A 12,981-nucleotide genomic window follows, 5' to 3' on the forward strand; every position below is an offset into this window, starting at 1 on the left:
CTGATGACATATGTGGAACATCTTTTCATATACTATTTTCCATCTGTTCATCTTTTTTGGTGAGGTGTCAAGGTCTTTAGCCCATTTTTTAATTGTCCTTTTTTTAAGTAATTGAGTTTTAAGAATTCTTGGTATATTTTAGATACCAATTCTTTACATATATCTTTTCAAATATTTTCTCCCTATGACTTGTCTTCTTATTGTATTAACTATTGTTTTTTACAGAGCATAAATATTTCATTTTAATGAAGTCCAGTTTGTCAGTTCTTTCTCTCACGGATCATGACTTGGGTATAGGAGTCATTGCCATACCCAAGATCATCTAGGTTTTCCACTATGTTATCTACAAGGAGTTTTATTGTTTTGCATTTAACATTTAGGTCAGTAATCTGTTTTCAGTTAATTTTTGTGAAGGGTGTAAGATCTAGGTCCAGATTCATTTTTTAAATATGTGATGCCCAGTTAACACACCATTTGTTGAAAAGACTTTGTTTTCTCCCTTGTACTACTTTTGCTTTTTTGTTGAGATCAATTGACTATATTTATGTGGGTTTATTTCTGAACTTTTGATTCTGGTTTGTTTATGTGATTCTATTTGTTTATTTGTTCTATTTGTTTATTCTTTCATTAATACTACACTGTGTCTGTTACTATTGCTTTACAGTAAAATTTGAAGTTGGACGATATCAGTCCTCCAACTTTGTTATTCTCTTTCAATATTGTATTGACTATCTTGTGTCTTTTGCCTCTTCATTTAAACATTAGAATCAGTTTGCCAATATCCACAAAATAACTTACTGAGATTTTGCTTGGTATTGCAATGAACTTATAAATTAATTTGGGAAGAACTGACACCTTGACAATATTTTCTTCCTATCCATGAACATGGACTGTCTCTCCATTTCTTTAGTATTTCTTTGATTTCTTTTATCAAAGTTTTATAGTCTTCCTCATAGATCTTACACCTTATACCATAGATCTTATACCTTATACCTTATACCAATTTGTACCTGAGTTTTTCATTTTTTGGGTGCTAATATAATTGGTATTGTATTTTTAATTTCAAATTCCACTTGTTCATTGCTGAGATATAGAAAAGCATTAACTGGGCGCCTGGGTGGCTCAGTGGGTTAAAGTTTCTGCCTTCAGCTCAGGTCATGATCCCAGAGTCCTGGGATCGAGTTCCACATTGGGCTCTCTGCTTAGCAGGAAGCCTGCTTCTCCACCTCTCTCTGCCTGCCTCTCTGCCTACTTGTGATCTCTGTCTGTCAAATAAATAAATAAATAAATAGAAAAGCATTAACTTCTGTATATTAACTTTGTATCCTGCTACTTTGCTATTATCAATTATTAGCTTTCAGAGTCTTTTTGTCCAGGTTTTCAGATTTTCTTTATAAATGATCATGTCATCTGCAAAGAAAGATAGTTTTAATTCTTCCTTCCCAGTCTATGTATCTTTATGTCCTTTTTGTGTTTTAAAATTTTAGTTATAACTTACAGGACAATATTGTAAAGGAGTTGTGAATGAGACATCCTTGCCTTGTACCTGATCTTCGTTGGAAAACTTCGAATTTCTCATCATTAAATATGTTAGCTGTAGGATTTTAAAGACCTTCTTTATCAAGTTGGGGAAGTTCCTCTCTATTCCTAGTTTACTGAAGGTTTTTATCATGAATGTGTTTTGGATTGTGTAAAATACTTTTTCTTTATCTGTGGATATGATTGTGTGATTTTTCTTTTTTTAGCTTACTGATACAATAGATTATATTAATTGATTTTTGAGTATTGAACCATTCTTGCCAAAGCTTGTTCTTCTAGCCACCCTGTAGTAAGGTTCTATTGAGCTTGTATAAGAGACAATCTACTTTGTAAGAAACTAGTCTATCCTAAACAGAAAGACTTTATCATGATTATGCCTAAAACACCATCATCCATGATGTCTGATGCTCTTGATGTTGAAAATTCAGAATCTCAGCACACAGCACGTAGATCTCTAGACCTTGACCCTTTGGGTTATTTCAACATAATGTGCCTCATTTTCTTTCTAGCCATAGTACTGACTGAGAGTCATAAAAAATATTTTGGAGGAGAGCCTTACAATATTTTTACCTACATATAGTCAAAATAAGATATAAAGTGGTGCCTGGGTGACTTAGTCGGATAAGCATCTGCCTTTGGTGCAGGTCATGGTCCCAGAGTTCTGCGATCAAGCCCTGCATTGGGCTCCCTGCTCTGTGGGGAATCTGCTTCTCCCTCTCCCTTCTCCCCACTTCCTCTTTCTTTCTCTCAAAAAAATAAATAAAAATCTTGAAAAAAAGGTAAGATATGAATATTAGCATATGTCCGTCCTTCCTTCTTTCCTTCCCTTCTTTCTTTTTAAAAAGATTTATTGGGGTACCTGGGTGGCTGAATTGGTTGGGCAACTGCCATTGGCTCAGGTCATGATCCTGGGTTCTAGGATTGAGCCCTGCATCTGGCTCCTTGCTCAGCGGGGAGCCTGCTGCTCCCTCTCCCTCTGCCTGCTACTCTACCTACTTATGCTCTCTCTGTCAAATAATTAAAATCTTTAAAAAAATAATAAGACAATAAAAATATTTATTAATTTATTTATTTGAGAGAGAACGAGAGAGAGCACAAACAGGTGAGGGGCAGAGGGTGAGGGAGAAGCAGGCTTCCAGCTCAGCAGGGAGCCCAATGAAAGTTTCGATCCCAGGAACCCAGAACCATGATCTGAGCCAAGGCAGATACTTAAGCAACTGAGCCACCCAGGTGCCCCTCTTTTTCTCTTTCTTTCTTATCTGTCTCTATCTAACCCCTAATATATACTTCTTGATGTATAGTATAATATGTACTTAGTTTGCCAGGTTTTAATGTTTGCATTCATGTACAACTTAATGAACAATATTTTTATTTTGTATCAGGATAATCTATAATTATTCTTTTTAGTGGCTTGAAAGTAAAGTATGTAGATTAACATCCAGTTTATAAGTGAACTTCATGGTACATGTATTGAGTACAAACTTTATTCTTGGTTTCAGTTTGCTTCTATACACCTATTTTTCTTTTGCTTTGTCTTTGTTTATTTTGTTCTATTTTGGATCTTTTAAGTTGCTTTAAAAACCTTTTATGATAAAACAGTATAAAAAATGATAAAGTATATTTGCATTATCATCCAGTGTTTACTTCATATTATTATTTATGAACTATTGAGAGGTAACATTTAATACTTTAGCTTGAAAATAATCACTTTCCCCAAGTAAACCAAAACAATGTTCATTGCATATAATTTGTTTCTAGCCACAGGGATTGTAAAATGGAGAGGTAAGAATGGATCATTTTTAAAATAATTTATAAGGCTGTAAACTCTGTGGTATATTAATTTTCCTATACCCGTTAATAGATTATTTAAAATTAAATTTATTTTCATCTTTAAATATTTTGAAGAGGTGGATACAATGTCTGGAAACATTTGTCAGAAAAAAATTTTAGTTTTCCTTACAGATGTAGTAGGCAGCAATGTATAAATACTAAATGTATCATAATTTAGGAAGAAAGCAAAAGGCTATTTTCTGTTTCAACTGGAAGTTATGAAGAGTTGGATTTTTCCCTGAGGAGCTAATTATTTGCTGAGATTACTATGGTAGCAGATTTTACAAGAAGTTCAAGATCTCTGTAAATAGTTATAAAAAAAAAAAAACTATAGATGTCATTTAAGTGTAACACTGAAACCATATAAGCCAGTTCATTTTTTAAAATGGCTGATTGCATAAATGATTAACTATGAAGAATTGTTTAATTAAAAAGTTAGATAGTCCTAGGGCACCTGGATGGCTCAGTCAGGGGAGGGACTGGCTCTTGATTTCGGCTCAGGTCATGATCTTGGTGATCTGAGATGGAGCTCTGCACTGGGCTCAGGCCTCAGCAGGGAGTCTGCTTGAGGGTCTCTCTCCTTCTCTATCCCTACTCCCTATCCTCTCTTTTTCTCTCTAAGATAAATAAACCTTTAAAGAAGAAAAAATTATACGGTCCTATGGAGTAATATTTGAAATTGTTCTGATTTTCTAGTTCCTGGGATGAAAAGTCAGTAACATTTTATAATTTTCCAGTTGGCATATCAAATTCATAGTCTTTCAGAAGATGATCTTTATTTGTAAGGTACTAAAAGTTAGAGTAATGATCATCCATAAGACAAAGTATGTATCTTTAAATACTATCTTTGGGAACGTGCCATCGTATCATACGTGTTTTCATGAGGTACTTGTGTTTTTCCTTGAGTATATATCCTGTAATGGACATTTCTATTTCTTCCTCTGTGACCAGCATCTATTTTCTCTTTAGGTAAGAGAACCAGTTTGTTTGTTTGTTTGTTTGTTTTTCAGGAGACAACAACTCCTCCCTTCCAATCAGTCTGTACAGTCTGGGTGTCAGTCTGTATAGTTTAGAAGGGCCTGAGTCTGCCTTGTGACTCTAAAGAGCATAAAAACTCAGATTAGACCAAGGAAAAAACTGATTTGCCCTGGCAAGGATGAATATATGATCCAAACCAGGTCATGATGAGGGAACATCAGTCTTGGCGCATTTTGGTGGAACTTCTGGGAAGATGTGGTTTCTCTCCACTAGGGTTGCTAAGCTAAAAGGTTGTAAGTGGGAAGTTTCTGTTGTTCATATTTGCCTCAGTATGGAAGAGCTTCCCGGAGAATACTGTGGTATCCGAAAAATGAAAATGGAAAAAGAGAGTGTTCTGTTTATCTTTTGTATCTTCTGGATCTAGCTATACTTATAGCTAGATATATCTCTGAATTGCTTAGCCACTTGAGCCACTTTTTTACCTCCTTTTGCTTGAGCTAGTTTGAATTACGGTGTTGTCACTTCCCAAGAAGGCTGAAAGGTTTAGGATGGACCACTGTACTGTGGCTTAATAAATGATTTAATAATAACATACAGTTTTACTAAGGTGAAGCCTATGTATCTTAAGGGAGGAGATTACTGAGGCAATTATCCTGACAATTCAAAAAAATCTTTAATGACTTACCTGTTTTCCACTGAATTATTTGTATTTGTAAAGTTTTAAATAGCAGAACCATTTAGCCTTGATTAATATTAATCTTCAATGGACAAAAAGAAAAGGACAGCAAGATAAAGCATAAAGAGCACAAGGTTAAGAATGAGAAAATGAATTCTGCTCTGCAGGTTTTAAAGGGAATATTCAAAAAGAATTGGGAAGAGTTCTAATAGGCAATTGGCATAAGACACAGAAGTCTGGGCCAGCAGACATTCCAAGCCTACTTTGGTGTGCTTTTCATTCCTCACCATTCCCCCTAATATACTTTTACATCTTGATGATGTCCTAATGATTTTTTAAATCATTAGCATGATTTCCTATACTTTTGTTTTGTTTTGTTTTAGAACACTTTTAGTCTCCTTTTGTGATGTGCATTTAATAGTTTAGTTAGACCTGGAATTCTTTATTACCCCAATCTTGGCTATACAGAATTTATGTAATTTGGGAGTTACCTATTATTATGTCTTCTAGTACTGTGGAAACCATGTAAGGATCTCAATGGTATCTTTGACCTAGAGAAGCGAGAACTACTTGGATGCATCTGGGAACATTTTCCAGCCCTAAGTAAACAGTGCTAAAACAATGTCAATCTTGTATGACACAAGATCCTTAGATTCTGAAAAGAGATATCAGAAGCTTACTTCTTTTGCCTGTCTTGGCAATTGACCCTTTTGTGCTTTTTATGAGATGTGTCTTATATGTACCTTTATATGTATGTACACATACACATATACATATAGATATCTTTATATAGAGATACACATATGAGTGTTTATATATTGGTATATACATATAAATTGGTGTGTGTATATAAGGGTATAGGTACATAAATAAAATATTTTATATATAAAGGTATATCTATGTATATGTGGGTTTTTTTTTAAGATTTTATTTATTTATTTGACAGAGAGAGAAAGATCACAAGTAGGCAGAGCAGCAAGCAGAGACAGAGGGGAAGCAGGCTCCCTGCTGAGCAGAGAGCCCAATGAGAGCAGAGAGCCCCAGGCTCGATCCCAGGACCCTGAGATCATGACCTGAGCCGAAGGCAGAGCCACCCAGGTGCTCCTGCATATGTGTTTATATGTATAAACATACCCTTTTATAGCTTTTTATATGTATAAACATTTTTGTGTGCTACTCCTTTGGATAGAGTTTATTATATGACTTTGCCTGCCTATATATAATAATACAAAGTAACTTAAGTACTAAATGTGTCTTTCTTTTGTCTATTTGTCTATTGCCTACTGACCACTTAGAGGTCAAACCTACTGAGCAGTGCCCGTTAGTAGTAACAGATTCTATTCTTGTTTTTTTCACTTTCTTGCCTATATGACCTTGGGTGAGGCACTTCGCTTACCTAAGTATTTGCCACAAAGATATTTTCAACTCTAAATATTTTATTCTCTCAGAATTTTTTTTTTTAAAGATTTTATTTATTTATTTGAGAGAGACAGTGAGAGAGAGCATGAGCGAGGAGAAGGTCAGAGAGCGAAGCAGACTCCCCATGGAGCTGGGAGCCTGATGTGGGACTCGATCCCGGGACTCCAGGATCACGCCCTGAGCCGAAGGCAGTCGTCCAACCAACTGCGCCACCCAGGCGTCCCTCAGAATTTTTTAGTTCATTCTAATATTAACACCAGAAATATTTTGGGCTGAAAAATGTGGGTAAAAACTGAGTAATTAATCTATCATTCTGTGGATTTACAAGTAAATGCACATTCCAGTGGATCAGAGCCCCTTCTGAGACATTTTGTTTACTTTTGATAGAAGTTTGCCCTTCATATACCTGCCACCTTGAATTCTCTTACCTTGGTAATCTCCCAGTTTGAACAGTAACATGTTCTTTTAATGTTGCCACTTGTTATAGAGATAGTCCAGTTCCTGACAATAACTTGTACAGACTGGTGACATGTTTGAAAATAACATAGCATTTCTTAGAAGAGTGCTGTCTTTTGATTGCATGATTGATTTTTTTCCTTCTGCCATTGTGTTTCTTACCAAGTATACTGTGAACTTCTTATCAATATTAGCAGGGATATATGAGAAACCTAGCATTCCTCTGGGAATATTATTTCTGTTGTTTCTCTCTAAAAACACAATGGAAAAAGAGACTCTGTGATTTCCATGCAGTCTTTCAGACAGTTAAAATACTAAATTTTAGCACAATTATATGTTCTAGCTGTAAAACAACCACTTGATAATCTTAACACTAATTAATAATCTTAAATATTAAAATAAAGAAGAGACACTTTCAAAATTAGTATCACTAAATTGGCATCACAGATTAGTAATTATGACTTTGAGGTTATGAATGATACATATTTAAGGACAATTAATGAACAAAATCTTTTTATGTATCATCTGCAGGAGTTAATATTAGCTAAAATAATCCAGTTCACTGTAGCAGGAACCTTACCTTTGTCAACATTTGCATTATACTTAGAATGCTAAGGCTAAATGGGACCTGACCCAATTTCTGTGTTTTATACATGATGAAACTTAGGGGTAAATGACTTAGCTAACATGAAATAGTGTTAGAGGTAAGATAATTTCATGGATCTTGTAGTAACCATTTATTTATTAAAAAGTAACTCATAAATGAAGAATGATTCTTCCCATTCTTGAAATATTTTAAATTGTGTATCTTTGGGAGTCTCCTTTATTTAATGTTTTAGTTACAAATTCAAAACAATAATGTTCAATTCAATGGTAAAAAAAGATTAGTTTCTAACCAAGCTAACCTAGGTAATCAGTCTAGGTCAGGCATTATTATTATTATTATTATTATTATTATTTTGTATGCTTAAAGTTCACGTCTTCAAAAAGGAAAGCCAAAGAGTCTTTGGCACATTATATATTTTTTCCCTATATCTAGGAAGGTTAGGTCATATTTCTTCAGGTGTATAAGAGCTGACATATATTTTAATGATTTTGTTCAACATGAAATAACAAGGAACTAAGGGGTGAATCCTAAAGAAGGGCAATTTATAATACACAGACATAAAAAATATGATTTAAAGGCATCTTTTATAGTGTTGTTTGATTTTTTGTATTGTGGATATTGTTATTTAATTAGCATTTTGTTTTTAAGCTTGTAAATTTAGTATAGCATTTAAAATCATTTTCTATCTTTATGTGATTATCTGTGCATAGATGTGTTTTTTATATAGAACCTAACTGTTGTAAACAAAATAACATATACTCAAAGTAGCCTAAATATTTTTTAAAGTGCAAATGGATTTTCACAAAGTGAATACACCAATTTCATCAACACCCAGATGAGAATAAAACATCATCATTCTTGAAAACCTCCTCATGCACCCTCCCATGCCCAGAATCAGCAATTATCCTGACTACTATCACCATTAATTAGTTCTTCCTGTTTTTGACCATTATATAAATGGAGTCTTACGATATGTACTCTTTCCTGAATATTGTAGTTTATATTACATGTAGGAAATTCATTCATATTGTCACATGTGGTTGTAACTTGTTTATTTTCATTGTTCTATCGTATTCCATCACATGAATACACCACAATTTATCTTTTCTATTGCTGATGGACATTTAGGTTGTTTGGCTGTGTAAACAGTGCTGCTCTGACCATCATCCACAGGTCTTTTTGTGCACAAAAATGTATACATGTTTATTGAGTAAATACAAAGAAGTGAAATTATTGGGTCATAAGGTAGATGTATGTTCAGTTTTTGTAAATACTGCTGAATGGTTTTCTAAAGTATAATTCTTAACAGCAATAGGAAAATTGTAGCTGTTTTCAAATTCATCAATCCTTGGCATTTTCAGTCTTTTAAATATTGCCGTTCTTGAAGTTACGTAGTAGTATTTCATTGTTGTTTAAATTTGCAGTTAATTTCATTTTGGTTAAATTTGATAACTAAAAATACCCCTTTCAAACATTTACTAGCCATTCATATATACTCCTTGGGAAAGTGCCAGTTCATGTTTTGTGCCCATTTTTTTCTATTATCTTATTGTTCTTTGTGGATTTTGTCTTATATATTGTTGTTAACAAATCATACACACACACACACACAAATATATATATATATATACATATATATATATGAATATATATGAATATACATATATATATATATATACATACATATATATACATATATATATATATGAAAAACTTTTTCTGCTCTGTGGTTTACTTTTTAAATATCTCTTTGGATGAACAAAGGTGTTTAATTTTAAGTAGTCCAATTAATCTATTTTCCCTTCATGATTACTACTTCCTTTGTATTGTTTTCAAATCTTTGCCTACTCCAAGATCATGGAAGTATTTTTCTGTGATATATCCTAATTGTTGTATTGCTTTTATAATTAGATCTACAGTTAAATCAAGTGATCACATAAATGTGAGCCTATTTCTGTTCTCTTCCATTGGTGTATTTGTTTATCCTTAGGTGAAAACATACTTTCTTAATTATCATGGTTTTTCATAGGGCTTCATATCTGGTACTATAGGTCCTCTAGCCTTATTCTTCTTCAAGATATTCCTGAAGGGAGGATTCTGGATGATTGAAAAGTAGCTAAATGTCAGGAATCTGTGTTCTTGTCTAGACAACAGTTGTACTGGTGGAATCTGTCTGGTGTAACTTCAGACGTATTTCACTTTGTTGTTTCACTTTGTTGTGTTTTGTGGGTACTATGTTTTTACAAATTGAAGGTGTGTGACAACCCTGAATTAAGCATGGCTATTGGCATATTTTCCCAGTAACATGCTCTCAAGTTGTGTTTCTATGTCACATTTTAGTGGGTCTTACAATATTTCAAACTTTTTCATTATTATTATATTTATTATGGGCATCTCTCTTCTGAAATTACAACTCACTGAAAGCTCAGATGTTGGCATTTTTTAGCAATAAAGTATTTTTAAATACTTTTTAAAAGTCATAATGCTATTGCACACCTAAAAGATTATAGTATAGTGTAAACATATTTTTTATGCACTGGGAAGCCAAAAACTTGATTTAATTTATTTCTTTGTACTATTTGCCTTATTGAAATGATCTGGAAATAAACCTACAATATCTCTGAGCTGTGCCTGTGTTTTGGAACTCTAGAGTGTGTTGAAGGCTTGTTACCTCCAGGATAATTCTTGGATGGTAAATCGTGGTTAGTTTGGTTCATTTTAGCTCTCAGCACAGTACCATCCACCCATCATCCATTCCTAACCATTCTTGAAGCAACCTGCACTTAGCCTGCAGGAGCCAGGGTTGGCAAAAAGGACACTGTCCTCCAAATATTTGGGATTTGTACCCTAATCGCTGATTGCTGTTTCTAATCGCAGAGGTACAAAGAATCAGGTGGCCACTGCTGTTGCACCTCTCCTTATTGTTGTAAACCCCTCCTCCTCTGGATATAGTGACTTCTAGGGGACTTCATTTTTCTCTTTTTCCCTTTTATTGGAGCGAGGCACTAAACATTATAACATTTGAGAGCAACTGCATATATGAGGAAAATTAGGAAGTGATTCCTCATGTAAAGGGAAAGATGCATGTTCATTGAAGATCTGAGAAGACTTAAAGTTTACAGTTCAGGCTGGTCCTCAGCATAGAAGCAGCCTACAGGGCACCTTCGTGGCTCAGTCATTAAGCATCTGCTTTTGGCTCAGGTCATGATCCCAGGGTCCTGGGATCCAGCCCCACATGGGGCTCCCTGATTTGGCGGGAAGCCTGCTTCTCCCTTTCCCACTGACACTGCTTATGTTCCTGCTCTCACTGTCTCTCTCTCTCTATCAAATAAATAAATAAAATCTTTTTTTTTTTAAAGCAGCAGCCTACAATAATAAAAACATAAACAGAAAAAAGCAAAAATTTTTTAAAAACCCAGCAAAACATGAAAGGGGGGGAGAATCTGATTTCTAGAGCTACCACGTTATTAGACTCAAATGTCAGTTTTCAACAGAAATATCACAACACATACAAAAAAATAGGAAAGTACAGCCTATTCAAAGGAAAACAACATATCAATAGAAACTGTCCCTAAAATGGTAGACTTGGATATTCTTGGCTTTTTGAATTTCTGTATAAAATTTATAAGCGGCTAATTTGTGTTATCCATTTATGTTTTAAATACACTTGATGAGATTTTGATTTAGGTTACATTGAATCTATAGTCTAACTTAGAGATGATTAATATATCACTATAGTAGGTCTTCCAGTCCATGAGCATTGTATAGTTTTTCATTTCATAAGATTTTCTTTTTTTTTCTTCTTTTTTTTAGTTTAAATAAAAAAGGGAATTTATTACATGAATACAAAGGTTCTTGCAGGGATTCCAACAGCCATAATGGGTCATACCTAGAAGCACACCTTTCTGAAGGACAGATCATGTTATAATCACAGATTTCTACTTCTGGGTTTTGCAAGATCATGAAGAGAATATCCTAGAGGACAGTCCTCCCTGTATAGTGTGTAAGGGACTAGAATGTAGATTCATTTCTGCTTGCTTTTTGATCCTTTTATTCATTTATTCTGGCCTCAAACTTGCCAAGCTCATGTTGGCAGATATTTATGAGTTCATTTAAACCTCTCCAAAATGGTTCAACAGCTGGAAGAGCACCTCAAGTCTGAATGTGTAAATTAACTTTGCTCTCTGAAGAATGGGTTGTAGTATAACTGCAAAATTCCACTTCCTGATTCTTCATGATCATGTAACAAAGAGAATTTCCTAGGGTATGGCCTCCTTGTATAATACAAATGTCATACACTGTCTATCTGTTCTAGCTGCCTGGACTGTTTCCAGGGCTGTCTTCCTCTAGCCTTCAGCCACTGAGGTCTTCAATCCAGTTATTTTTCTCTCCAGCTCTTTTTTTTTTTTTTTTCTCCAGCTCTTGATTGTCTTTCACTGCATGGTGAGGGGTGGAGTGGTGGTGGTACATCTCCTGGAATGCTCTGGTGGTGCTGGCTGATTGGAGGCTCTAACCTATATTGTGAAACATGTGGGAGAAGCAGCTAGTAAGGCCTTCTTATTCTTTTTTTTTTTTTTTAAAGATTTTATTTATTTATTTGACAGAGAGAGATCACAAGTAGGCAGAGAGGCAGGCAGAGAGAGAGGAGGAAGCAGGCTCCCTGCAGAGCAGAGAGCCGGATGTGGGGCTCAGTCCCAGGACCCTGAGATCATGACCTGAGCCAAAGGCAGAGGCTTTAAACCACCTAGCCACCCAGGTTCCCTAACACTTTTTTTAAAATACAGATTTTATTTATTTATTTTAGAAAGAGGGAGCACTTGTGAACAGGGAAGGGCAGTGGGGAGGGAGATGGAAAGGGAGAAAGAATCTGATGTAGATTCCACACTGAGTGCAGAGCCCCAGTACAGTGAGATCATGACATGAGCCAAAACCAAAGTTGGCCACTTAACTAGTTGACTGAGCCACCCAGGTACCCCACACTATCAACACTTTAAACCAGAGTAGTACATTTGTTACACTTGATGAACCTACATTGAGCACCATCATCACCCAAAATCCATAGTTTACATTAGAGTTCACTCTTGATCTTGTACATTCTGTGGGTTTTAACAAATGTACAATACCTGTGTCCACCATTATATCCTACAGAAAAAAGTTTCATTGTCTTAAAAATCTTTTGCTCTGCAATGGCCATGGTCGCCAAACTGTGGAAAGAACCAAGATGCCCTTCAACGGACAAATGGATAAGGAAGATGTGGTCCATATACACTATGGAGTATTATGCCTCCATCAGAAAGGATGAATACCCAACTTCTGTAGGAACGTGGACGGGACTGGAAGAGATTATGCTGAGCGAAATAAGTCAAGCAGAGTCAATTATCATATGATTTCACTTAATTGTAGAGCATAACAAATAACATGGAGGACATAGGGAGATGGAGAGGAGATGGGAATTGAGGTAAATTGGAAGGGGAGG

General features: G+C 35.0%; 1 pseudogene; it reads right to left on the reverse strand.

The window, feature by feature from the left end:
- Positions 1 to 11,447: 11,447 nt before the first annotated feature.
- Positions 11,448 to 12,699, reverse strand: LOC122910187 (annotated as a pseudogene).
- Positions 12,700 to 12,981: the final 282 nt, after the last annotated feature.

This window comes from Neovison vison, chromosome 6 (assembly GCF_020171115.1).
Source record: "Neovison vison isolate M4711 chromosome 6, ASM_NN_V1, whole genome shotgun sequence".
NCBI lineage: Eukaryota > Metazoa > Chordata > Mammalia > Carnivora > Mustelidae > Neogale > Neogale vison.